Source organism: Chaetodon trifascialis, chromosome 3 (assembly GCF_039877785.1).
Source record: "Chaetodon trifascialis isolate fChaTrf1 chromosome 3, fChaTrf1.hap1, whole genome shotgun sequence".
Lineage (NCBI taxonomy): Eukaryota > Metazoa > Chordata > Actinopteri > Chaetodontiformes > Chaetodontidae > Chaetodon > Chaetodon trifascialis.
The window spans coordinates 11,639,681-11,667,634 of NC_092058.1; the positions used below are offsets into that span (position 1 = coordinate 11,639,681).

The following is a 27,954-nucleotide window of genomic DNA, read 5'->3' on the forward strand; positions in this document are numbered from 1 at the left end:
GGTCTGAAGTAGGATGAAAATGAATCCTCAACTTCATTTCAGATAATATTGCGCAACTCATTCCCCTGCATGTTGGAGGAGCTGTGAGCCAAAAGTGGCCGCTGAGCGCAAAGTGTCCGGACGCGCGTCGTGACAGAAGGAGGGAGCACCAGTGCGTCCCTGCTACGTCTCGATATCCATTATTCCCCGATCTCCTAAATGCAGCATCTATCTTCATCCTGATGCGCCTCCTCCTCCTCCTCCTCCTCTCCCTCTCCCTCCTGGAACAGCAGAAACAGGTAGGACTCGCTTCCGATTTGGAAAATGTCACCCACACATCCAGTCAGTGGGGGTGGCGGTGGGAAATAGTCCTTTACTGTCTAGTTTTTGCGGTCCCTTTAGTTTGTCCATGTCGTGGTTGTTGGGAGGCCACTGTCAGATGAGGAGTCGGTGATAATGGGAGATGCCCTTGCATCCATAGTGAGGTGCGTCGGCAGGAATGACACACTGTTGCTACCCATTCGGTCTGCTGTCGTTGCCTCTGAGACGTGCATTGTGCCGCAGGTATGCGGTGGAGCGGAGGGGATGGAAGCAACCACTTAGTTTTTGATGTCCCGCTTATCTTTTTGTGGCTGTGTGCTGCACATGCAATATAGTGCATCTAATTTCTTCATATCATGCAGTTTGAGAACCTAATAACTGGTTGATGATATAATAGGGCGACCTATTTTCTGTTTTGTTTTTTTTTTCTGTCCACTGAGTGCAGTATAACTCAAAATAGCCCCAGTTTGTGCCTCTTAGTGTTTCTCAACTCCGGTCCTCGTCCGCCCTGGATGTTTTAGGTGTTTCCCTCCTCCACCACACCTGATTCAAATGATCAGCTCCTCATCAAGTGCAGTGGCATGATAACGAGCCACTCATTTGAATCAGGTGTGTTGGAGCATCTCTTCGCTGCTGTTATAAAGGCATTTCCAGAATCCTCAAACTCTTCTAATTGTTAGGATGAAAAAATATTCCATCCATTGCATAATGGAAAAGATTCCCACCTGTTCCCCAAGTTGCACCTCGGTTTCCTTGCCCAGTTTATACAATGCGAAGCAAAATTTAAAATTTATTATTGTTGATGTTTCTTTCCAATATTTTATGTTTTCATTAAAAAAAAAAAACATTATATGAGCAATGACATTTCCAGCTACCTGTATAGACACCACGTATTTATTTGTAAGAATATGGGATGCTTAGTTGTGTGACCTAAATGTAATGGTAATAAATGAGCGGCGTTTCTGAGGTTAAACTTGAGGTACCTCAACTGAAGATGTATTTAGGGATAAAGTGGTTGTTTACCTGTTTTTATGGCGAATATTTATTTTATTTACTGTAAATCCTAAATTGAAAAGTTTCATGTTTAGTTTTTGTGAGCTGTATACTTGTTATTGTAGCTTTTCTGATGATAGGCAGCTTCACACTGCTGAGAATAATAGAGTCCCTGACATTATTATTATACTGTAGGTGTAACTGTTGACACCAGTCGTGGCTCATGATTTCAGTCTTTTGCTGTGTGCAAGGTTAATTGTTACAGTTGTCAGCAGTCATAGTGTCCAAGGTGAACTAATGCAAATCAAGATGACGCAGTCCACATCAATGAGCCTGCGAACAAGGATGAAATACATATGTACATATGCTCAAAAATATAATTTGAAAGTATTTTTATACTTGAAACTGTTCATCTTATCCTTCTAGTTGCAGTAGATTGTACACTTTGCTGTGATTTAAGATGTTGCACTGTTTCACCTTTCAGTTTTAAAATCACATGAGGCCGTTCACGTTCACGGTCTTGAGTAGTTGTTTTGCTCTTCACCTTTTTCTGAGCAAATAGCTTTGATTCCTGTCAGGTATTCAAACCTGATAAAACTCTTTTGAGGTGACCTGTAAGTAAAAGTGGTAATGTAACAGATTCTTAGTCATTCTGTCTAGTCAGAATAAACGACAGCCATGGTGGATACTGTAGTTATTTTCTATATCTGTTGTAAATAATTGTAGTAATTGTCTAAGTTAGTTCAACTTTGACCTACTGCACCTTAATTTTACAGCTATGCATATCTTTAATGTAGTGGCTAGTTATACAGTAGAGAACATTTCAGGTGTCTGTTATCGCGGGCTCACCTCCAAATATGTATTTTAGAAGCTTGTTTCTTTTATCCCTATTGTAAGGTTGTGTTACCAGTGTTGCCATGTTGCCAGATTTCAGCAGTGAAACTAGTGAGTTGCATCCTATAATACCCAGCAGGAGTAAATTATGAAAGCCCAGTTTGTGTAAAAAAATAAAATAAAAAAGCAATCCTCCTTTTGGTAAAGAGCTTGTAAAATATGGGTTTGAAGACAGGCTGCCATTCTCATTAATCTTCTTCACAAACAGTGGCTCCATTGGTGCTGCTCCTCTGACACTGTCAATTAATAATGCATACATAATTACGTTGTTTGTTTGTATTTGCAATGCAGCAAGAGCTGACATCTTAATATGCGTGTGTGAAATGTAAAGGGCTGCAGAGATTCTTGCATGTAGGACAGCTGTCCAATACTGTAACACAGAGGGGGAAGGGACAAACACCTTGGCTACAGTTACAAATGTCTTGTGGAGGTAGTTTAAGTCTTAAGTGAAGGCTGGCAGAGTGATTGATCCAGCTGTAGATATCTGAAAAACAACAACAAAAAAAATATTATGTTTACACAAGCATCCGCACATAAAATACTTGATTAGCTAATAAAATCATGAATTATAATGAGCCATTTAGGACAGTTAATTACTACTGCAGATTCAGTGTTCCCTCTGTCTGTCATTTGCATATCATGGCGCAGTGTTAGAATTAATTTAACCATGACAAATTCTCACTGCAACAATCAAAAGCACTATTGCAGGCTTTATGGTCCTCACTGAATCTCTGGACAGATGGATGGAGAATCATTCTCTGATGATGTTTCTTATGTGTTTTCTCTCTGCTCTCTCTTTCCTCCCCCCGCTCTCTCCATCCCGCTCAGTACGATAGTTTGATTGAATGCATGTTGTTCACGGTGCAGTCTGACAGTGATAAATAGGACTGTTGTTTTTGCTGTCCAGATGTGGCAATTAAAAACTTGAGATCACAGCTATTTCATATCTGTTTCTAAACCATTTTACTGTCTAGGTTTAAACTAGTAGGGTATGCACATGCCAGTTTTCATTTAAAATAATCATATTCATATCACTGAATAGACAATTGAAATTGTTTACACTGAGGCGGCTCTCTCCTTTTCTTATATTTCCAAAATGTGACATTGGTTAAGGCCTTCTTCAACTGAATTTGACTCAGGATTTTCTCACATACAGTAAGGAAGTGTCCACTGGATGAATGCAGCCATTCTCTTGTGAAGGACACATTTTTTAAATTAACAACACACCTAACCTGAACAACTGTTATGTGTTTGCTTCACCATTTTGATGTTAGCAGTACAGCCTCCAAAAGATTTGGCTGTTCGACCTGTCAACCGACTCATGTTATAAGTGAAATAGTCATCTAGAGAGACTGATAGCACTGCTTGCCAACAGTGCCCTTCAAATACTTATCTGCAGTATTTAATTGTGCCAGTTGTAACTACCAGATTGCACAAAATGCTTAAATAAGCAGCCACATTTTCCTATTTGTTTTTATCACCCAATTCAGCTCTGTGCAGCTGTTTACCTTATTATGTAAGGAATGTCTAATTGTGCTGTTGTTGGCCTTGCTGGCAAAAGTGGACTTTCAGCACTTGTAGTTGAATAATCTGGACTCCTGGGTAAACTGCACATTAGAGGGCTTACAGTGGGGTGTTTGTATTGGGTGCATTCAGGTCAAACCTTTTGCTCAACAAAGCCTTCACTGAGACTAAAGGAACTTGCAGGATTTCATTTTCAAGGAATTATGCATTACAATGTAAGTGACAAACTTGTAGAAAACTAACTTGTAATAGAATATAAATTGCTCTATACATTACTTTTATATGTTTCTGTATGTTTTACACATGCATTGTTTTTTTTAGGATTTTTTTCTTTCATACTCCAACCTCCTAGGCTTAAAATTCCTGCCACGTATGAGACACAGCAGGTACCTACTGAGTGGTCACCTAAGTTCCTTCCTGCTGACTTGCTGTTCTGTGTTACACTCCCCTACAATTCATTCTACATGTCTGTGTGGCATTAGACAAGAGTGGGAGATTTTTAAGTTGCGTGGTGGGAGTGCACATTCTCCCTGTGAAAAGGATAGCTATTTGCAGGAACAAATTGAATCACTCAAAATAGAGCATCTGCAAACAGAAATTTAGGCATTATTTTGGAGTATGATAGATGAATTAGACCCAGAAAATGATGAAACCAATTCCTGCGAGCTGTTGTTGGAAGATGAATCCTGTGCATTTGCTGCAGGTTGTATTTTGAGAAGCTGGAATACAGGTTTTTGTTTATTTTGTGGAAGTATTGACTTCAACATGCTGCAGGATGCATATGCCTTCAGTCAGTAATTACTGTCAATGCCAGTATCACAGGAGAAGTCAAAGAAGCCATTGGTGGAACGAAAAGTGAGAAAAGTAGGATTAGGTGATTTAACAGAATATAGATCCCAAAAATTACCCAAGAAACAAGCTCTGTTCATTTCTCCATGAGAGACTTTGCTCTTTTTTGGAACACGTGGGAGGGCAGTATGCTCAATAAATTTAGGTTTTATTTGATATGCTCTGATTGTAATGTCGTGTAAGTAGTGTCTTAAAAGCTGAAACTCTCAACCAAAGAAAAAAAGCAGACTCGGTTGTTTCAGAAAACACTCAAAAACAACGTATCAAAGTGACTTAACCCTCTATTTGCCATATGAATTATGACTTGTCCATCCAAATAGCGTAATGTTTCAGAGCCACAAAGTCTACAGAGGGAGGGGATGGATGTGGTAGGATGGGTCAGTAAAATGTTGGACATGGGAGACCACTGTTTCCTACAGTTAATGCAACTGCCACTGCTTGCACTGACATGCCTTGAGAGGATAGCTATGTGAGGATGCTTTTAATAGGCATTAGCTTTAACACCATCATCACCATTTAACACCCAGGCAGACTTGTTACTGAACTTACTAACCTAGGACTTTCCCAATCCACCACTGAATCAAGGACTTTCTGACCAACCATCTGCAGACTGGTAGACCCTTGCTTCCCATCCACCCTTACACTCCGCACCGGCTCCCTCCAGGGCTGTGTGTTGAGTCCCACTCTCTATGCCCTTTACACTCATCACTATGACCCCACTCATTCCACCACCTTCAAGCTCGTGGACGACATGACTGTGGTTAGACTTATCTCAGGAGGAGACGAGATAGCCTACAGTCCAAAGACTGACAGTGTGGTGGTCGGAGACCAGGCCCGTCCTGAACTCTTCAAAAACAAAAAAATTCATAATAGACTTGACTCGAAGAACAGTGCAGATTTTGACCCACTATACATCAACGGGGACTACAAGGAAAGGGTCCCTCCTGGAAAACCAACCTCCTGGAGAAGCTGCTGGTGTCCTTCTAGCGCTGCTCCATTGATAGTATGGTATGCTGCATGGTATCCCAGATGCTCAGCAGTGAACAGGAGAGCCTTTCAGATGGTCATTGGAGGACTTATTTAGCTTTTGCCACGTCAGTAAAGGAGCCAGTATGAAAGACCCATCCCACCCTGGACATCATCTGTTTGACCTGCTGCCCTCTGGTTCTGGCCCATCAAGTCATGGACAAACAGACTTTAGAACAGCTTCTACCCTAGAGCCATGTGAGAACTGAACACTGCCCAACACTGACACTGACTGTCTGGGATCTGTTGGGACTGTTCACACTACAATGCTACAATATTACAGTTAGACTGGTTCTTTCATTCATCAAAAAATGGTTTTTGGTGACAGTTCATGATAGTTAGTTAGAAGTTGAAGATAAAAAAAACTGCCTCGCAAATTTTAACAAATTAAACACAATAGCTGTACAACTTTACAATTAACTATACACAATCTAAGTAAACAATTACTTAATAGATTTAAGAAATGTTGGGAGAAAAACGATGAGCTTTCTTGTATCAACTTTTTGTGTGTATAGCACATTAAAAGAAGAAAGAAAAGTATGGGACCACAAACAAGCTGAAGACACCACAAAATAGAAGTCAGATGTTGTGTCCACAGGTGAAGAGTGAGTCAACGAAATGAAATGCAGAGAAACAGTGCATCATCTTGTGCTTTTTCCATTGAGTTTGAAATTGGTTTGCCGTGCCAGCGTGGGTAGATTGAACATCTGGATTGAATGGGCTGCTCTTTCCACACCTGTGTGTCAGCATCATGCTATTTTTAATCTTAAAGGTGTGTTGAGAGCAAGGTTGGAGGATTTACTGTCTGTTGTTTGGTGTGTTATAGATGTTGCGGAGGTAATTTATACCTGTAATATCAACTGGGGTGGTGACATGGGATTTTATGTGGTGTTGACAGTATCATGTTGGTAATAAAGACGTACTGTATATGGAATTGTTTTGGGTAGGTGTGATGCTGCAGGTCATGGGGTTAACATATTAAAGGTCGTTTAATAGGACTGCCTGGTTCGAAGAACCTTGATCTCTTGCCAAAATATCAGCAGTAGGAGACCAGGAATGAACCAACACTGTACTCTGGGGGTGTGCATTCACGGTAATATACTGTACTATGCTGCAGTAAGGTCATCCAGGAGTCACAATTGTTTGTTATTGTGTGGAATTGTTGTGGCATTGAAGATGTCCTTGTGTTGTTCAGGGTCCTTTTCCAGATTGTTTTATTTTTTTCCCAAATTCTCTTTCAATTTTATTGATTCAATAAGAAAATCTGCAAAATTTTATGAATATCAATGAATTTGATAGCAGTATTTTTCAGCAAATGGATCTTCTGCAGGGCAGCCTCCATATGCAGTTTGAACACCGGGTTAGTGGGTCTGACGGAGGCTACTTTCATGTTCAGGCATCGCTCCTCCTTGTTTACAGTGTTTGAGCAGGAAGGGATGAAGCTTTTACATTTTTTCCACCAGAATATCTGACTTTGTGCAAACAGCCACGAGATCTTCAACAAACTGGCGTCTTGCATCTGGCGATGTTGTTGCACTTCTGAGAGTTTGTTGAAGTGATGGACTCTTGCTAGTGTGCTGCCTCTCTCTCTGTCTCTTAGAGAACCTCCTCTACATGGCTTTGTGTGTGTGTGTGTGTGTGTGTGTGTGTGTGTGTGTGTGTGTGTGTGTGTGTGTGTGTGTGTGTGTGTGTGTGTGTGTGTGTGTGTGTGACAAAACAGCAGCATCGTTTTTTTGTTTTGTTTTGTTTATTGCTAAGGCACTGTGAAAAATGCTTATAATTGTAAGGAAAACCCAATTTTTATAAATTGCCTCCACATTTTGGCAATTTTGCCAATATTCCGCAGTTTAATCCTTTGTTGCTTTCTCTTGCTCTCTCTTCCTGTGTTTCCACCAGTCTTCATCAATTAGTCACTGATGTTGGTTCATATTAACAATGTAGCAAGACATCCATGTAACAAACAAACTTGTGCATTGTCTCTCTGAATAATATATTGAAAACCCCACATATTTTTCAACATTTGTAGAAATAACATTAGCAAAAGATAAGTATGTCAAGCATTTCTATCCCTCATTTTATGGAGCTTAAATCTCAAATGAGGGATGTCTTGATAATATCTTTATGACTGGGATATTCCTCTGTCTTGTTTCTTGTGAGGAGGTATATGCTGTCTTACTGGCATTCTTTTGATTTATTTTTCAAGCCCTCTGCACAGTATTGAATTTGATAAATCTCATCTTTGTACCTTATGTTTTTATGTTCCTCCAGTTTATTGGATTACAGATGAAAAAATGGCCCCAAAGTGCCTTGCATTTGGATTAAATCCAGAAGTGATTGAGTGTAATTTGGTTTACACTTATCGTCATATGTGCATCTCCATTGGCCAGATCTGAAATCTGATTGCAGTCCGCATGGTTCTCCCATGCTGCATGAAAATCAGGGTTGTTCCTACTCCAGTCCAGAGGGTGGTGGTAGTGCACTCAACCATTCTGTTAAAGGACTAAAATTTATTTTCAAAGGTGTTTGAGGGTGTTAGATTCCATATTCTTTTTACACATTACCACCATTTTAAGGAAATCAGCAGGCTAATAATCCTAAGCCTACATAAAAGGCTACTTAAAAGGTTTTCCTAAATAATAAAGCAGCAGAAGTAGATTTTGAGTGGCCAAGTCAATCACCTGACGTCAATCATCATTTGTCAGAAACCCAGACTGAATTCAGCTCCCTGTCAAACAAAAAAGTCCAGTTGCCTTTGGAAGCACTTAGAAATATGCTGTACAAACCAAATATTAACTAGTATGACTAGAAATTATGTTAACTTGTTACTCCTTACCTCCTAAAATTGTGAGCCTATATACTAAAAAGACTCCAGTTCCTACACATTTAATCAGATGTTTATTTGAGCACCCTCAAATTGAAGCCAGTACTTTAACCTCATACTCGTTATTTAATTTCAAATGAGCCAACACAGCAACGCAATTCCCTCACCCAATACTTTCTGACAGTCCTGTGCTGTATGTAATATTTCAGTGAGACAAGGTTACAATTATGTAGACACTTATGTCACATCAAGGGATTTGTGAGCTGGTTTTATGAGAAGTGGAGAGGTGTTGTCTGAACATAACTTTTTTGGGCAGATAATACACAAGGAATACAGTCAAATGCACTAATTGTTGTCATCCTTGCACATATAAACACTGTAATCATGGAGGGAAATGTAACAGACAAATGCAGAGTAGATCAGTATGTTGTCTAAAAAATAATGTCACCATTATATGAAGGTGTTTCCCTGTTGGTTGATCACTGTATGCAATTGATGCAGAGCTAATGAGTCAATACTCACGTTTATTCATACTGTGTGTTTCATTGTTTGCTCGACTGAAAGCTGTAGTAGGTAACCTGTAAGTAATTTTTGTCATATTTGCTCAAACTGCCCCTATGCCCAGACAGCAGTACATCAAACATGTAATCTGTGAAACAAAACAAAAAAACCCCGGCTCCATTGGTCCCACCTACTGCTCCTCCTGCGATTTGCAGGAATCCACCACACCAGACACAAAACAAAAAATCACAGCCAGAGGAGCGTCTGAGGGAGTGTCTGACATCTGTCAATCACTACTCACACACGCTGCAAACTGCCCCCTCCCTCCGCTCATGCTGCTGGCTGCCACTCAGTCAAACAGCTCTGTGAGCGGCATCAGGAGGCTAGTGAAAGCTATGGCAGAGCAACAGCCACCCACAAAGGAGAAACTGCCCAAACAGCATATACAGCTAAGATGGGCAGAGTTAGCTTGTTTCCAATGCTAAGGCTAACGTTACTGGTTGCCACGGCAGCCGCACAGATGCCGCAGGGAGAAGGGGCTTGGAGGCAGGGCGTGAGTGCAGTGGAGAGGGAGGGGGAGTGACGTGGAACTTGTGCTGGTTCAAATTTTCAGGCTAAGTCTGCTCTCTTCTCTTACCTGCAGCTTGAATGCACTGGATTTTTAATCACACGTGATGTAAAAAGAGACCCAAAGGAGTATATTTGCATGTTATGTGCGTAGAATTGTATATCTGCAGGTACATAAGCAGTATGATCAGGATACCATAGCATTTGCCACTGCATTTTTCCCCATTTTGGGGGGTTTTATGAAGATTTACGTGAAGCCATCATTGCAGCAGCAAAATGCATGATCTAATCGTCAATCAGTGGTTTGTTTGTTTGGCTTTGTAGTTGCAAGCTTGTTGCTCACTTCTGCTAAGTGTACTGAAAAGTTATAGGCTGCATTGGCTTAGATGCATGATGATAGCGATGCATGTGAGCAGTTTACTGTAACATCCGTGCTCCACCTTAGATCAGAGTTATTTTCCTTAACTGCCTCATGATCTCAACATGGCTTCATGCTGTTACTTTTCTTCTGCCTTAGTTTAACTAAAGTTCTGTCCAGTTAAACTAAACATTTTCGAGTGCTTTTTAGCTGCAGGGATTTGATCATATGTCAAGACATCTCAGTGTCTGTGTAAGTCAGTGTTTGTATTTGTGCATGTTTTTCCACAGTGCCTAGTCTGTCTACAGCCACAAGTAACAATTACACCCCCTTGAGGAGCCATATCTCACACTCCATGAATTTACTGTATTTTACTGTAGGTTCCCATCTCACTGTTTTAAAACAGTAATTTACTGTGCAATCTTTGAAGTGCCTCGCTCCTGACAAATAGTTCAATAAACCTTGTTTTTGTTCAGTGGTATAGCTTTTAGACCCCTCCTGACATATCATAAACTATTACTCTGATCTGTTTGGACATTAATGGTTACAGATGTTCCAGGAGCTTGCCAGTGAGGCTGGAAGCCGCACTGCATGTGATGAAATCCTCTGTGCTACTGTACTTTATCAAATGTAAACAGACTAGTGAGTGCAGAACTTCCACTGTTTTCACTTAAGACATTTCTGCCCGTAGTGAGAGGGAAGATGTAGTCTTATTTCTGTTTAAAGAGTCAAGCTGATGTGCCCCATCTCACTGTGGCAGTATATGGTGGTGGGCCAGAAGAGGCATCTAAGTATAGTTCGGTGTGTGTGCATGCATCTTGCAGTTTGTGTATATATCTGTGTGTGTGTGTGTGTGTGTGTGTGTGTGTGTGTGTGTGTGTGTGTGTGTGTGTGTGTGTGTGTGTGTGTGTGTGTGTGTGTGTGTGTGTGTGTGTGTGTGTGTGTGTGTGTGTGTGTGTGAGAGAGAGAGAGAGAGTGTGTGTGTGAAGGTTTTGGGGGTACTGTCTATTTACAGCTCAGCCTGTGGGAGATGTCCAAGTCCAACAGAAAGGGCAGAGGGGCATGGGAAGACCTCCACTCTGCCTCATGTGTCATCCTTTTTCTGTTAGGAAGCAATGTGTGTGTGTGTGCGCGCACTGTGTTGTGTCAAGGTTGCTGAAAATAGTCTCAGTGCATAAGTAAAAGAATATGACTGTTGCATGCTCATGCACACTCACAATTGTTCAGGGGGAATTGTCTAACAAGATTATCCTTGTGGCTCACCCCACAGCCAGTTGTTTACAAGGCCAAATACTTTCTCTTCCACTGATAGTGATTCATTATTTTGAGAGAGAGAGAGAGAGAGAGAGAGAGAGAGAGAGAGAGAGAGAGAGAGAGAGAGAGAGAGAGAGAGAGAGAGAGAGAGAGAGAGAGAGAGAGAGAGAGAGAAACAAACTTTTATTTGGCTTTATTTTACTTTCAATTGAAGAATGTTTCAATACCCAGGTTGCCGCAGGGTATTTCCAAATCAACAAAATATCAGCCTTCTGATCCTTCAAGGCCCACTTAGTGATCTTTGTGACAATGTATGTTACAGGGTTTTTTTTTTTCCCCCACACAAAGTAATCATAACTTAATGTCAGCATGGCTTTTAGCAGAGCTTTCAACCGCATCTCACTGTCTTCATCAGAGGATGTAATTTGCTCAGTTGTTGTGGAGATGCTTTAGTATGATGACTAGTAGTTCCAAGGTCAAAAATGAACTTTCACATCCAGCTGTAATAGAAGAATTTAGTTGACCTGGACTAGATGAATTAACTCTCGAGTAGATTCCTCTTCTCCCATTACTTACAGAAGCTAATGGTGCTTTTTGCTTTCACAAGGCCTTTAAATGCCTGGAACTCCCTGCCAGGCTGTAGAATTGATGAAGCTTTACTCGAGGATCTGCTTGAGGCTCTTCGAGATGTCTAAACATCTTCAGCTGTCCAGCATAACAACGCTCATCTATTATTGGCCACTGGGCTCCCTCATGAGAGCAGTTGTGGTTTACCTGCTCACATTCATTTCCTTCAGACCTTACCCTTTTATTTCTCAGGCAGTCCAGCAACCTGAACCCACAATGCTCCATTTACAACCATTTTTCTGTAAACAGCTGGAAGCCTAATAACAATTTGGATATCTCTCAAAATAGCAGTTGTGTACTGTGGAGGAATAGGCAACCTAATCTACTGTAGTTACTGAAGAGCTAGTGAGCCATTCACTTCTAATTGACTTCCTCCTCCCACTGTGGTTGCGATGAATTGTTTTTCTTCTTTTAATTCATTAAATGGTTGATTATTTTTTAATTAATCAATTGTTCAAATATGTAGTATTTTTATCTGTTCAATCGCTTAAATTCTTAACTAATTTTTAACAAAAGTAATTGCTGTCAATTATTTCTCTAACCTAATCATTATTCTAATTACTTCCACCCTACCTGCCATAGAAACACGATAAAGTTATACCACAAATAATAGAAATAATGTGGCAATGCACTCCATCCCTACTGCTTTACTTCAACTAAGCAGCAACTACTGTGTGCAGACAGTGCTGAAGTGCTTTAAGATGGCAGATGCTCTAATACCCCTCTCATACAGGAGACACGCATATGACATGAGGTCATCTGACGTGCGTTGATCCATTCAGACGGCTGATGTGGCTTTGACCAGCATTACTGTGACAGTCTGAATAAGGTGTAAGACTAGGTGCCCATCACATTCCCAAATACAGATTACATGAAAGCAGGGACTACTAATAGTTCTACAACTACCACTGAAAAATCCTCAAATGTGCTGAAATACGGACCAAATGAAGTTTTTGTTTCATTTTGCCTGCCACCCTCTCATTCATACACTCGTCTCTTGCTCAAGGACCAAATACAGTTCACATAATGTTGGTGGCATACAAAGCAACATTTAGCCATAGTGACTCTATCTAATTGGGATTTTTCTGAGAATTATTGGGATTTTCTTTAAATTGAACTTAATCTGTCTTCAAAAGCTTCTTTCACACATAGTGTAACTAGTCGCACATGCAGCTAATGCAGGAACATTTCTGCCTTGTGCCTTTTCACTTGTGCAACGGCAGTGCCACAATTGATGAACTGTGACAGTCCAGCAGAAAGGCTGGATGTATGTGTATGTGGATCACTTGCTCATGCAGGAAGTTGACCCTTCCAGGAGAAATCATCATCATCATCATTATTATTATTATTATTATTATTATTATTATTATTATTATTATTATTATTATTATTATTATTATTATTATTATTATTACTATTATTATTATTATTATTATTATTAGTAGTAGTAGTAGTAGTAGTAGTATTATTAACAGTATTTAGATTCCAGTAATGAAATGGGAACTAGTGCTGAAGCTAGCAACCATAGCAGGGAAAAGTGCAGCCACCACCTCCTGCCATCTCCTCCCCCCTCTCCTCCACCAGTACCGGGGCCTGGGTCTTTCGTCAGACAGTCCCTTTAAGTGCCCGCCTCTGTAATGTTACTGCTTTCATTCACAACACAGCTGTGCTGGCATTTTCCCTGAAATGTTACTAGATCTTGAGATGGGAAATTGGTGGTACAGATTCCCCTGAAAGAGCGGCACATCTAAAAGCTTGTTTAACTTGACTTGACAGTTCCTTAGAACTATTACATCTTGCTGTGGGAGTTACCGTTTGCTTGCATCATTTAGCTCCAACCCTTTTGTCCAAATTTGGTTTTTGATAGGAAAAGAGATAAATTGCAGTCAGTGATAAAGCTACACTCTGACTTTCAAAGCACTCATACTGTGACTTATGATTCTACTCTATTATTCTATTACATCAATGGACAGTTATGAGATGATAATACTTAAACTGTCCTTTTTGTTGCTTTTGATAGCATCACATCACAGGAACAGGCAGGAGGACTGAAGCAATGAGCTTAATGCCAACTGTGGTCTTAATTATGAGAAACAAAACTCTGCAGTCGGTGCCATTAAAGCTGATTTACATGTTAATTTTACTTTTATTTTTTTCTCTACAGATAAAAAAATGAAAAGAAACGGCAGACAGTGTAAACACATGTTCATGTTCTTCAGAGCAAAAGGAAGCCCTTTGAGTGCAAAGTTGTCAGCTGTCAGTTCATCAGTTAAGTTTTTCAGGATTGACTGAAGTCTGTGGCTACGTGTGTGTGTCAGTGTGTGCTGTCATTACAAAAGGTCATGCTAGCAGGTCCTATACACCACCACCTCTGTCTGTCCTTGCCTCCCTCCCTGCCTCCCTCCCTCTCTCTCTCTCTCTCTCTCTCTCTCTCTCTCTCTCTCTCTCTCTCTCTCTCTCTCTCTCTCCCTTCATCTCTCCCTCCCTGTCTCCCTCCCTCCTTTCATTTGTTCTAGGGACACAGCCCTAGTGTGAAGCTTCTTGTTCTTGTACTTTCCCGTGCTGTGCAGCTTTCCAGCCGTTCAGAATGAGCTCGCTTATGGCCAATACACTGACCATGCAACGTGGGAAAGCCAGATTCGGCCTGCTGTCTGCTCCTGCTACAAGCTCTTTAGGTTATATTTAGTCTTGGACAGGCCACCCTGCTTCTACAACTATCATCAGCACCAAAAGGGATATCTGGGGAAACTGTACCTAGCACTGCCACCACTTACTCCTCTCTGCTGTTTCACTGTAAGTAAATCCTTTTAAAACAATGGCATTCTGTTAAATTTGAGGACTGATTTTGCCAGAATGGAGAGAGCACAAAGGGATTAGTTGAAAGTAGTTACACTGCACTTGACATGTAGTGAAGTACTTCAGGTTTTGTAATCCTTTAACACAATTCCACTTGAGCCTTCCTGTAACTGCTGTGGTTACAGTCAACTTCGCTGTGTGTTTCAATGTATTGGACTGCCTTTGAAATGTGCTCAGTAATCACCACAGCTCTAGACTGTGGTGTGGAAAAAACATGTGGTTGAATAATATATTCATTCTTTATTTGTTGTTCTAAGCAATGAGAAGAGACTGGCCTGTAATTGACTTTGTGGAAGTATATGTAGAGCAATGATGTTTGGCTATGACATAGTCAGTGTATGGAAGTCAAGATTAAACTTGATGTTTGTACAAACATCAATAACTTTTGTTTAAAACACAGCTGTGTATTACCAACATCCTTAATTGAGACTGTGGTGTGATTTTTTTTTTAGTGTTAGTGTCCCTGTCTTTTTAACCTTTTAACAGTTTTTTCACCATCACACCATCTTTGCGTTGTGTTTAAATAGGGAAATGCAGCAGGTACATATTTGTGTGCAGGGAAAACATTTATCTTATTCATCAGTTACAGGGTAAGGGAGGGGGTTGGGATTTGGGTCATGGTTGTACTTGTGTTTGACAGAGGAAGCAGACAGCAAGACATGGAAAGTTTAAAAGTTAGTTTCTCATCCCTGAAAATGGAAAGTCAGAGAGAAGGCAGATGTTAAAAAAAAAAAAAAAAAAAAAAGAGAGAGAGAGAGCGAGAGACAGGATGGTGGGAACATCTGGAGAAACAAGACCAGTGCCAAACCCTGTGACAACATAAAGGGGCTGGAAAGTCTCCTGAGAGAGGATTGAACACACAGTCGTACAGTCACACACACGTACATACATGTCTAAGTACACATTGGAGGTAGTTGGTAGGTTGAATACATTGACTAAAGGCCAGTGGACTTCATTTTGACTGCTTTAGAAGTACCTTTTTATTCACACCTTGTCAGTATTCAAGTACTCAGGACTTAAATATGGCACACAAGTTGTGCACCAGCCTTATATTGCTCCATATAGGCACTTGCAATGGTTTCACAGTACAGGGATACATTCATCGCCTTTGTGAGCACAATGATCTGCACAGCTCACCTGCTGCGCTCCACTAAGGCCTTTTAACAAGACACCATGTGGCTATATGTTCTGTTTAAAGGCTTTATACTCCCATGGCATACTGCAGTTTTATACTATAGTCCAATGGTATACTGGAGGGGGCAATCCTGAATGGCAGGAAGAGTTATCTTTAATCAAAATGTAATTAATTGCATCTTTTACAGATGTGTTTTATTCTTTAAATAACAGTGAAAGCATTAGCAGTTTTCAAGTGCTGTCTTGACATATCTTTAATGCTGTACCAGTATGCGGAGAACTTTCTCTTTTTTTTTTGGTTAGGATTCTCAGCCTTTCTAATTGAGTGCCATGGAGAGACTCTAGTTAAGGACAGCTTTGTGCAGTGTAAGGACTGAGGAAGCTCAAAAGGTGCAGCACCGAATATACCCGAGGGATGGGGGTGGAGGCCAGGAAGATGATGGGGTGAGACGCAGGGTCGGGGTATTAGAGAGCACTGCTACCTTCTGGTGGACTGACAGGCTAGTTTTCATGAGACCAATTACCTGCAGTGGAGAGTGTGTGTTTGTGTGTACATGGGTGTAGAATTACCCCAAGTAAGTCATCCCCTCATTCTTTACTGCAGGGGAAAAAGCTGCTTGATGGAGCACACACACTTGGATTTTCCCTCTTCATCTTTTTCTTCCTGTTTCTCTATTCCTACTTCCCCTCACTCCCACCTTTTCCTCAGCTTTAACTATTTTTTCTTTGCTTTTCTTCTCCCCATGGGTAGGAGATTCAGTCACCTTGATGCTGATGTTTTGAAGATAGCTCTGTCTCATGGCCTTGTGAGTAGTAGAATGTACAGAATGTATTCTGTTTATCTACGTTTCAAGAAGAAAAGAAATCTGGGATTTCATTTGTGTTGACTGATGATGGGTATTAGAATTACCTTCAAATGCGGTCAATATGTTGGGATGAAAGTGCAGTAAGATTGATAAAGGTGAGCTTGAAGGCTTGTTATTGGCCTTGGAAATAGCTGTTAAATAAAGATAAAGAAAATTGTTTGCACAAAGTCCACTCACTGGACGCTTTGCAGAGCTTTCACACTCATCTCATGACCTTAATTCTTCGTCATCTTCAAGGAGACCTTGTGCTAATAATCACTTGCCAAATGGTAACGGTTTCAAGGAGAATCTTATATGCAGTCCATATAGAATAGCAAATACCAATCTGTGCTTGAATCCATGCAATCACTGCACAATCGAGGTTAGTGATGTCTTGAAGTACGGTTCCCAGATATCTATATTTATACAGTTTATAATTGACACTTTTAGGAGACACTTGTATCGACACTGACTTGAAATCTTTTTTCACTTTCACTCTTCAGAGCACAAACTGTATGTATGTGTCAGCTACAATTCAAACTGTCTGTGTGAGACTGTGTGTAGGTTACCAAATAGAGGGTTTACTGCTTCGGTGATAAGAATGAAAGCACAACAGCCTGTTATGTTACCAATAAATACTTCAAAGCACAGTCACTTATTGCTCCCTGCATCTCCAGACAGCGTATAGGAAATAATGGAAAAACACAGCTTGCCGTTTTCTTACACAAGTTTGAAGGAGTGAACGGAAAAATCCTGTTCGCTCAGTGGAAATAGCCCCTGAGAGGAAATAACTTGACCATGCTAATGCCGGGTCCAGAGACGAGCGTACCACGACCATTAAAGTGCCAGGAGAGAGATACAATCAATGAACCCACGCACTCAGTGCACCAAAGAACAGCGCAGGGCAAAGCATAGTGAGGAGCTACCTGTATGCCTGCGCTCACACAGTTCCTGCTCCACAGAAACACAGAGACACAGATATTCCTTTCTGCCAGCTATCTGTGTTTCAGTGGAGCTGAGGGGTTGTGCCCATTCTATGCAAAGTGTCACTTTACTGCCTTAACAGCAAACTTCTCCTCCTAAAATAGCCAGCTGTCCCAGTCCGCTTGTGGGGTTACTCAGTTCAGTCATTTGTCTGAGTTAATTAGCTTCTTGTAATGATTGCAGCTAGAAGCAGAAAGAGAATATGTAGAAAGAATGGTGTGAGGGCCTGATGGAGAGACAGAGCGGAGGTTAGGGCAGAGCAGAGGAGGAGAAGGAGTAATCAAATCACTGTGTTACTTTGTTGTACTAAAAAGTGATGTTTTAACAGGGACTTGAAAGTCATTAGGTATATTTTTAACCATCAACATATGGTTCTGTAACAGTGTTAGAGGCCATTCAGATGTTCTTCTAAAAATGCATGGAAAATGTCAGCCGTGCTGCTTTCATCCTTTGATCCAAGGCACTTGGCAGGTTTTGCTACTGAGCCTGCTGTTACTACAAGATCTTCATGACCTTGCCCCCAGTTACATTCCTGATCCCCTTGCTCCATATTCGTCTTCTCAACTGCTCCGATCCTCAAATCTTGGCCTTGTATCCATCCCCAGCTCCATCTGCAAAACAAAAGTTGATTGTTCCTTTGCCGTTTTAGCCCAACCCGCTGGAATCACTGTCCCCCACCTGTCAGGCTTGTGAAAAAGTTGAGATTTTTCCATCTCAGTTTGCACAGAAGCGCCCCAAGAAACAGGCAACGAAGGTGTGCCGCCACAGCTTGTGTGCTTGTCACAGGTCTCCACTGAAAATGTTGCTCCGATGTTTAGCTTGTGTAGCCTTTCACACCAAATTTACCTGTACGTTTATGTGGAATCACCCAGCCCCCCCCCCCCCCCCCCATAAACCTTAAGAACTCAATTATCTCTTGTATATCAGTGAAACTCCTCTGGCAAAACAAGTGCGTTGAGGTAAACCACTGGACAGGTTTTACCTGACAGTAAGTCACGAAAATGAAAAAGAGATGTAAACAGGGATTAGAAATCATTAACATGACAATTTTAAATAGCTGTACTTCATGTGTCTTTCTGTTCCCGTCTCACAAATAACAATCCATTTTACAACATAAAAGTCATAAACAAGAGCTTGAATCAGACACAGAAAATAATACAAAACTGCAGGACCAGGCACCATTTCTGACAAGGTTGTCAGTCTTATCTCTTCATGGAATGACTTATCTAATATAATATATTATATATATATTATTATAAAAGACTGGACCCCACAATAGAGAAGACATTCTAGTGCATTAATGTCTGTGGAAGCTGGTGCTGCAGTAAAATCCTTTTAAGACGTAGGAAAAGGCCTTTCAGAGATACTACAGGTCCATATTCCCAAATGCACCCTCCAGTTAATTGGGACCCAACATCATTTGAATATTAAGTGTGAATGGTTTGAGCCATGGCCCTGAGGAGAATTCTGATTCACAAAAAGTAATTCTAAGGTGACATTAAAATAAGTCAGGAATGCAAATTCAATTGGTTTACGTCTTTCTAGATACATTTGCTTCGTTAATTTTACTCACTTGTTAATTAAGATATATCAAAATATAAATAGGGTTTGTTCAAATGCACAAATCCTGCAAAGTAACACACACTGTGTTGTTGCCTCCCAAGCAAGTTCAACATCAATTGCCCTCAGCAGTTTATTTGTGCTACTCTCTTGTGGTGATTCTGCCCCATCTGATGAAGGACATGAGTTTCCTCCTCCTCTCTTCCTGCAGTAAATTGTCAGGACGCCACAGTGGTGAGCACTCTTCTTAGGAAGGAAAGAAAAAGAGCTGATTTAAACGGTCCTAACTGAAACCAGACCAAACATAATGTGATCCTCCTTAAATGACCCTTTTTTCCAACTGTGCTGTGCACCTGTGGTCATAGCATTACCAAAAGTACGTCACCATACATTGAGCATTCAGGCCATGTTCATTCTAATGTGCTTAGTGGTGTGTGCTATTTATACTTCGAAATAGTGTCTGTTTGATGTGTGTGTGAGTTTGTGGAAGAGGAGGAGAATGACAGAGTTATGTATCACCCTATTCTGCTGCAGAGGTAATACTGGATGCCTGCCCAGTTTCTTCATGCAGCATTGTTAAAGCTCTGTGATCGAGGGGCTCTAAAGTCCATACTCACTTTCTTGCTGGTAATCCCATTTCCATTAAGTTAAAACGAGGCTTTTCCCTCTTACACTCACAGTTGGTTTTGTTAATAAATGAGAAACTTGATATGAATTGTTTTTCATAGGCGGTCACACACAGCGTTAGCGTAGGATAGCACGTATGCTTTGGGACACTACTGAAATGATGGCCTGGTTCCAATCCTCTGATTCACTGGCCACATCTCCAAGCTGTTTATTGACTTAATTGACTTGGTTTTGTAGTAAGGACTGAGAATGCTGATGTCATCTTCCAACAAAGCTAGCTATGTACTTAGTGACATAATCGGAAATATACTATCAACAACATGGTGACAAGTGTGCATGAAATCTACAGAGCTGTACTGGTTGTTTTAAGTCGATTCACTGAAATAATAACTCCTGATTATGCATATTTCTTTGCTCATTGTGAAAAATGAATAGGTGCTAGTTTCAGTGGAGTTCATATGTCTATTTATATACTCTTCAGTTAAAACAAAAGAAAACAAAATAAGCCCAGTCCCCCCCCAAAAACAGCTAAGAAGTAGGTGTTTTGGACCTTCATGTTGAATTACCCAAAACCCTCCCACAAACCTTGAAAACCTAATTTGCTTCTCTGGTATAACAGTGAAACCACCTTTAGCACAATGCTCTTTATGCCACATTAAGTAAACCACAGGACAATCTTTTGCCCTTTTTATATATCATTCATGACATTTCCCAGGTCACAGATGCTTTTCCACATAGTAACAAACTCTGTCTTATTCCCAAATCATGTAATACTACTCCAGTCACATTAATGTAGATCCAGTTGCGTACTGTACTTTAGACAGAGCAGCCGCGGGAACTTAAAGAAATCCTTTCATGGAAAAGGGCAAGACTAGAAACAGTAACACCCTCAGTCAGCATCCCTTAAGCCATTCATCTTGTGTCTATCCCTTCTTACCTTGTCCTTTATCTGTTCCTCCTTTCATTGATTGTTTCACCTCTGTGATCTCTCATTCATCAGTCCATCCTCACATCCATTTTTCTCTATCTTTTCTATCATGCTTTATATCTTGTTTCCTTTCCTCACTTACATATACGTAGGGATGTAATATGGCATGCATAGCCTCTGTCCGCCTCCCGCTCTATTTTCCCTCCTTTCTTATATTCCTGCATCCGACTCTCTTTGCCTCGCTCTGTTGTCTTATCTAAGACTTGTTCTATTTCCCTTTTATCTTGTTTCTTTACATTTCTCCCTCACAATCTCGCACCATCATCCCTCCCCCCTTTTCCTTTTTGTCTTTGAACCTTTTCTCTCTCTGAATCACCTGGAGCATGCAGTAAGTGTCTGTGATATGGTGTTGAAGATCAAACATAGGACATACACATGAAGATGAAAAGTATATTATTGAAATCAGACAAACAGCCCTGTCAGACCTAATGTTATATATGATAAATGGTGTTATATGATGCAGCGCCTCAGCTTTAAAGGAGTGTGAAGTCTTTACCTATTATATTGCTCTATTGAAACAATGAATGTTCTCGGATTAAAGGACTACTTCACCTGTCTCGTTTGCCGTCTTGCACACAGTCAAATGTCATCAAATTTGTGTCTGTTTGTGCAGACGAGGTGCTTGGAGGTATTTAGCTAAGCTCAGCTCAAACACTGGAAACAGTAGGAAAACATTTGACTTAAAATTAGACAAATATAGAAAAGTGCTAATTTGCAATTTGGATCTTAGTAACAGGTTAGTCACAAGTATACTCAGACTGACCAGAAGTTCTGCTAAGTGAAAGACAAACTGCGGAAGCAATGCCAATAGGAAGAAAAAGCAGTTGATTACTGAGTGAGTGTAACTTAAGTGTAACGTATTAGTAACTTTATGATGTGTGTGCGTAGACAACGTATGGATAATGAACATTGCTCATTACTATTTGGTTGGTGATATAGTCGATATGAAGTAGAGGGTAAAGGAATGTTCTTATGTTGTCCTTTGGTCCTTAGATTTTGGGCTTTTGTACAAACAAAATAAGACATTTGAAGATGTCATCTCGGGCTCTGAAATAGACATTTTTTTTCACTGCTTTTTGGAATTTCAAAGACTAATTGATTAATTGTAAAAAACAAAAAAATAATCTGTAAGTTGCAGCCCTGTTGAGTACATATTGTAATTGTGGGCATGTTCACTGATGACCAATGTGAAATTGGCATTTGAAAATGCCAAAGATGTGTTTGAGGTGGAAACAGTTTGTCCTTATCTTAAATGTGCTCTTTTGCACTTTGTCTGGTAAATTCTGGAATGACCCATTTTGAGCTTTACTGAATCATGTTATCCTTACATAAGAATGGAGCAGCCATCAACCCACCAGACATTCGTGCTACTTAGGAACAAAAACAAAACAAAAAGTCTCCAGTGCTGATGAAGCGAGAAAAAGGATTGACAGATGGTTGCAATATCCTCACTTACAGCACAAGCAAACATGGTTCTTACATACAGTATTTAGCAGGTTTTCTGTCTACTTTGAAACACCCTCCCTCTGGTACTGCCACAGAATGGTGAATTCATTTTATCCTCTTTAGTTTTCCTCTTCAGATCATTTGGTGTTTTGCATGCTTTATTCCTTTTAATACATTTTTTATCTGCGGTGGCTGGTTGAATGTGACATACCCAGGCTTTTTCCCAAGCCACATGGCCACTCCTTGTTGGACCCTCACTAGACAGGGATCATTTGCGCTAATTTTTTTGTGAGCATTGAGTATTGCAGTGAGCATTTTAGTTTTCACCTTAACTCACCCAAGAGTAATATTTATTAACATACAAAAGAAAACCCCATAGCCAAGGCGTGTTCAGATGTTAGTCATCCATGTTTGATGTGAAAGGCTGGGACTACAAAGACCTTACCTCTTATGTCATAGTCACACTAAAAGCTCTGAATGAAAAGCCTGGCTTGCTTTGGGCCAGACCTATATCCTTCATACTGTATCTTCTGCACGGTACTCACTATTAGAGCTACAGATAAATATAGCCTTGATGTTAGAGGCACGCTGGTGTGCATTCTTTGTAAGTATTGGCATTACAAGGGAGCTGCTCGTTGGGGTATGAGATGACGTCCTGGTTTTATGAGGTCATGAAAGATATGTCACGCAATGGGACACTCATGGCATTTGAATAATTTACATTTTTGACAGCACTGTCTTCATTACGCTGGACTTCAACACTTTTTGGCTTTGATGAGTACAATTGAGTTGAAGCAACAGAGCCTTTGCACTTTAGAAAAAAATGTTTGAATGTACCCTTCGGTATGTGACTCTGCTGGTGAAATTCTGTTGTGAAGTGAAAGGGATTGGTCTATTCTATGGAAAGCCTTTTAGTGATTTTGATTACTGCTGATGTCTGTGGTGGCTTTATTCTAGGCACTTAGTTGGATATTTCATATTTCTTTTCTAACACACAGAGTAACAGGCTAGGCTGCATGCTGACTTTTTCATCAAACAGTTTATGATAGTGGGTTGCTTTCTTGGGATTTTGCATTTTCTTTATTAAGAAGCTGTAATTGTCATGTATGTATGTTATGTGTCGAGGTGTAGCTGGCACATGGCAGTTTCTTTAGAGGTGTTGTGCCTCGTGTTGGTTGTTAGGTCTATCGTTTTCTCTCTGATCTGCTTTTTTCATCATTCCATCTTTTAATGATGTTGCGCTGTTATTTTTCTTCTCTCTTTTGTCAGCCTTTAGAGAGCAACCGCATGTAAGATGATTTGCTGTTTTGCAGGTTCAGCCATAGTTAAACTGTAACATCAAAGACGCCTTCATGTCGGGTGCTCTGTGTCAAGCAGCCTTGTTTGAAGATTGTGTGAGCATTTTTTGTACAGTTGGACAGTGAGCAGCAGTGATGGGAGAAGGAACATGGTTTTCAAGCTGGAGCCATGCTGACGATGTTGCTAGTGCATGGCATGTTGCTTGGAAGCAGGCCATTTCGTGCTTCATACATTCATTATGAACAAGAGCACAGTTTCCAGTGTGTGCATTTGGGGTTGAAATAAATTATGGAAATGATTCAACAGATGAATACGTGAATGTGACCACATAGGAGGCTTTCCAAACAGCTTAAGTGTGGCCAGAAGATAAAGGCAACAGTCTGTAATTCAGCATTGTGTGAATAGCAAAGTTGCTTTGGTTAGAAATATAGTGCTGGCCTTGAAACCCTGTCCTAATAGCATCATTATAGATTCATCAGAGATATCAGTATCCATTTATTCAAGCATCATTTTGCTGCACCATCAGCCTCATCCAAGTTCACACCATACCATCTTCCTCTTCCCTTTTCCTTTTCTCCTCCTCCCTTTCTGTCCCCCTCCTTTTTTAATGCGTATCTCCTCATCGTCTCTCTTCTTTCACCTCCCCCTCTTCTCCCTCTTTTCTTTCCCACTACCCTCTTCCTCTGCCACCTCCTCTTCCTTCTCCTACTTCTCCTTCTTCCCTCACTTTGCTGCAGTGCATCACCAGCAGGCACATTAACATCTCATCTCCATTACCCAGCAACATCCTGCGCGCTCCCTCTGCTTTTTACCACCTTCAGTTTTCTCTTCTTCCTTACTTCACTTGCACCATTTCCACCACTCTCCCTTTAATTTTCATATTTATTCAATTTTTATTGTTAGCAGATTTTGTTTTAGCCAGTGTTTCATTTCATTTCATTTCATTTCATCCCTCTGACGTTTTATAGTACTCATTCTTTCCCCTATGCATATGATCATCATCATTAAAGGGAGCACCTCCTCTCTTCTCCTCTCCTCTCCTCTCCTCTCCTCTCCTCTCCTCTCCTCTCCTCTCCTCTCCTCTCCTCTCCTCTCCTCTCCTGTGACGGGCTTGCTCTACTCTTTCAGGGGAGTTGATGCCCTTGGTGTGACCGTGAAAGAGGTGGTCTAAAGCTCTGCAGTCGCAAGCCAGAGAGTGAGCGAGTCGCTTTCACTGTGTGTGTGTGTGTGTGTGTGTGTGTGTGTGTGTGTGTGTGTGTGTGTGTGTGTGTGTGTGTGTGTGTGTGTGTGTGTGTGTGTGTGTGTGTGTGTGTGTGTGTGTGTGTGTGTGTGTGTGTGTGTATTTGGATAATAAGAGATGGAGAGTGAAAGAAGCACAGCCTGTGTGTGTGTGTGTGTTAGTGTGTGTGTCCTGTGCAGCACAAGTCTGTGTTATTTGCGTAATGTATCTCAACCAGGCAGGTCTGGTTAACATGCAGCCCAGTCTATCTGTCTTCTGAAGCTCACCATTCCCAATTCTGCCTTGTCTCTCCTCTGTCCTCCATCACTCCTCATCACATGCTCCCTGGTCACCTAATCTGACTCCTTTCTCCTGCCTTGAAGGGAGTTACAAGCTAATCTTGCTCATGGGAAACTGGGTTTTTTTCTCCATTTACTGACACTTTAGTGTGTTGCTCGCCAACACAGTTTCACTTCATTGAGTTTCACATTCACCGTGTGCTGGAAAGGATTTGAGGCCGGTTTTGACTAATAAAGTAATGGAGTATCAAAATGGCAGAATGTAAATGGAAAAGAAAAGGATATTTCAAGGACTTTTTTTGGAAACTGGCACTGAAAGGGGTACAGTAGATTGTATTAAGACAGTATATCAGGCACAGCAATCTTCAGCTGCAGTCTTTGGCCAGGAGTCTCATCCCGAGGACTTCAATTTGAATAGAAATGGTTAATGACAGAGCGATAAATTTTATTACTTAAAAGGATTGGGGTTCTTGTCTGATTACTTCCTTGAAGGTGTCATTCAAGAATGATCTATCTCTCTCTCTTTGTTCCTGTCTTTCCCTTGGACTCTCTGTCTTTTTCCTACTCTGTGTGTGCCTCTCTGATCCATCCATGACTGTAACCAAGGGACCACGACCAACAAATATGAGCACGGTCTTAGTGAGAAATGTATTGTACAGGAAAGCATTTTAGCAGCATTGTTGGCCCTGTAAGGAGTTTAGCATAGATTAGTCAAACTTGTTTGATTCTCATTTCGGAGGAGGTTGTTTGAGTTTAACCTACTGTCAAAAGCAAACATGTCTAACACAACCATTTTGTAAGCAAATATCTAAATGAAGTGTCATTCATGATTGCATATTGCTACTGTAAATTATAATGTCATGCTCAATGCCAGCAGTCACTTTGTGTTTTGTGCATTTATTATTATTTGTTGCAACATGTTCTTGTCTGTATTTGTTCTAGCCTGTCTAAATGTTAAAGCATTTAGCAGGAGAGAATGAAAGTAGCTGTAATGCAAAAGGCTTATTTTGTCAAAAACAATACAGATTAAAGATGTTTTGTTCGTGCTAGCTTAATAGCCCAATCTTTTTTAACAAGCACAGGATGTAGGCTAAGAGCTGCCTGGCGCACAAGTGTGTGTGTGTGTGTGTGTGTGTGTGTGTGTGTGTGTGTGTGTGTGTGTGTGTGTGTGTGTGTGTGTGTGTGTGTGTGTGTGTGTGTAGGTTTGTACTCTGTGTAGCCTATGTGAGCTAGCATTATTCTCAGTGCCAGGCAGATCAGTTGCATAGCAACAAGAACTTTTTGAGGGCAGGAAATCTTTCACCAGTGGAATGTGTCAAGCACAAGAACAGTGAAACTGGAAAGAGAGAGATACATATTGTACAGACCCCAAAATTCCCTATTCTAAGTTTAGAAATTACATAAAACATGAATCCAAATTGAAGAAATCATAACCAAACTGCTGTTAATCTCTGGTCATAAATCGCAAGCAGACGATCTTGTTTAAGCAAATTGCTTTAACGTCACTCTCATGCCCACACTGTGTCTATGAAGTCAGACATTATACTTTGAAAATGAGCACATGTATGTGTTCTAACAGGCTGTATTACAGTGTTGCTCAGAACTGTAAAGCTGCAGAAGTGGCTGCATTAAGTGGTATTAATGACCCTGTGGAGTGTGTACCCAGCGGGACTTGTGTGTGAGGAGTGTGCATGTCTTTTGAATGGTGCCAGAGGTCAGAGCAGAATCCAGTTAAACAAGCTTGCTTCTTGTTGGAAATAACTTTGCTGCTCTATTTCCTGTTCATCTCGTCTTTTTACTGTTTATTAGTGAGGTTGACCATCTGCAAGTGATGATGTCCTCAACGACATTGCAAGGCTTCTCACACAGTGCCCTGTGTTTCATTAGCTCGGTTGTGCTTGTAGCCTTTGGCAGAGTGTGAAAAGAAAACCTTCTTTACATATCTCATGTGCTTACATTAAAAATGACTTGTCACTGGAGGCTCATTTCCATCACTGCTGTTTTTCTATAAACGTGTTGCTCAACAGCTTGCTGACATTGTTAGTAGTTGATGTGACACCAAGGTCACCGCTAAACACTGAACTACAACTGTATATAGTATGTGTTGTTATGCGTTACGTTGTTGTCATGGTTGCTATATTTCTGTTAAAAGTTGGCTGCTTCATATATATATGTGTGTGTGTGTGTGTGTGTGTGTGTGTGTGTGTGTGTGTGTGTGTATATATATATATATATATATATATATTTTTTTTTTTTTTTCATTCTTCTTCTAAAGCAGATTAAGCATACAGTATCTTTCACTTAACGTTAGACTAAATGATTCATTGTCCGAATGAATGCCTTGGTAGGATTCAATCATTGGATCAGAATATCTGAGAATTAAGACTTCTAAGAAATACTTTTTTTCATTTTCAAAACTCCACTTCCTTTCCTTTCTCACTCTTATATATCTAATATTTCACTCCTTTACTGTGATTGTTCCCTACACCAAGTGTGTGTGTTGACTTTGTCACACAAGTCTAATATACTGAGATGTTTAGTTAAAATCAAAGGCCCTGAACAGTTCACAGTACTGTGTTCGGGATGTTGCCACATTGTCAGCAAGTCTCTCTTGTCCGTGGCTGCATACAGCACAGTAGCCTAAATGGAGCTGCCTCCACTTTGCTCTGCTACCTCTGCACCAGAGCTGTTATTTAAAAGCCATGAGTCTTAAAATTTGATTTCAAATAAAACACTGTTTATGGAAATATATGATGAGAAATGGGCATAATCAGAAAAAATGTTCAAGGGGGGATATTGGCTTTTTCTTGAAATAGCACTCGTCATTCTCATTGTAGCTTGCAGATGAAGTAACCCAGTGTAATAACTATGCATTTGAATAATGTACAAGTGGTGCTAAAATTGCTGTGATGTATTGCACTTGGATTTATTTGGGTGTAAATTTGCTGTTTGTCTTTGACAGCTAATGAGACTCATGCGTTTC

At 40.6% G+C, this 27,954-nt stretch overlaps 1 protein-coding gene across 2 annotated transcripts in view; it reads left to right on the forward strand.

Annotated features, from left to right (window-relative positions):
• Window positions 1-27,954, forward strand: part of atp2b2 (ATPase plasma membrane Ca2+ transporting 2) — a 119,431-nt gene continuing 91,477 nt past the window's right edge. The window contains exon 1 of one of the 2 annotated variants that reach the window (XM_070958581.1): window positions 1-278. The gene's annotated coding sequence lies outside the window, so the exon portion shown is untranslated. The remainder of the gene's footprint in view (window positions 279-27,954) is intronic. The other variant, XM_070958574.1, reaches the window with a different exon arrangement.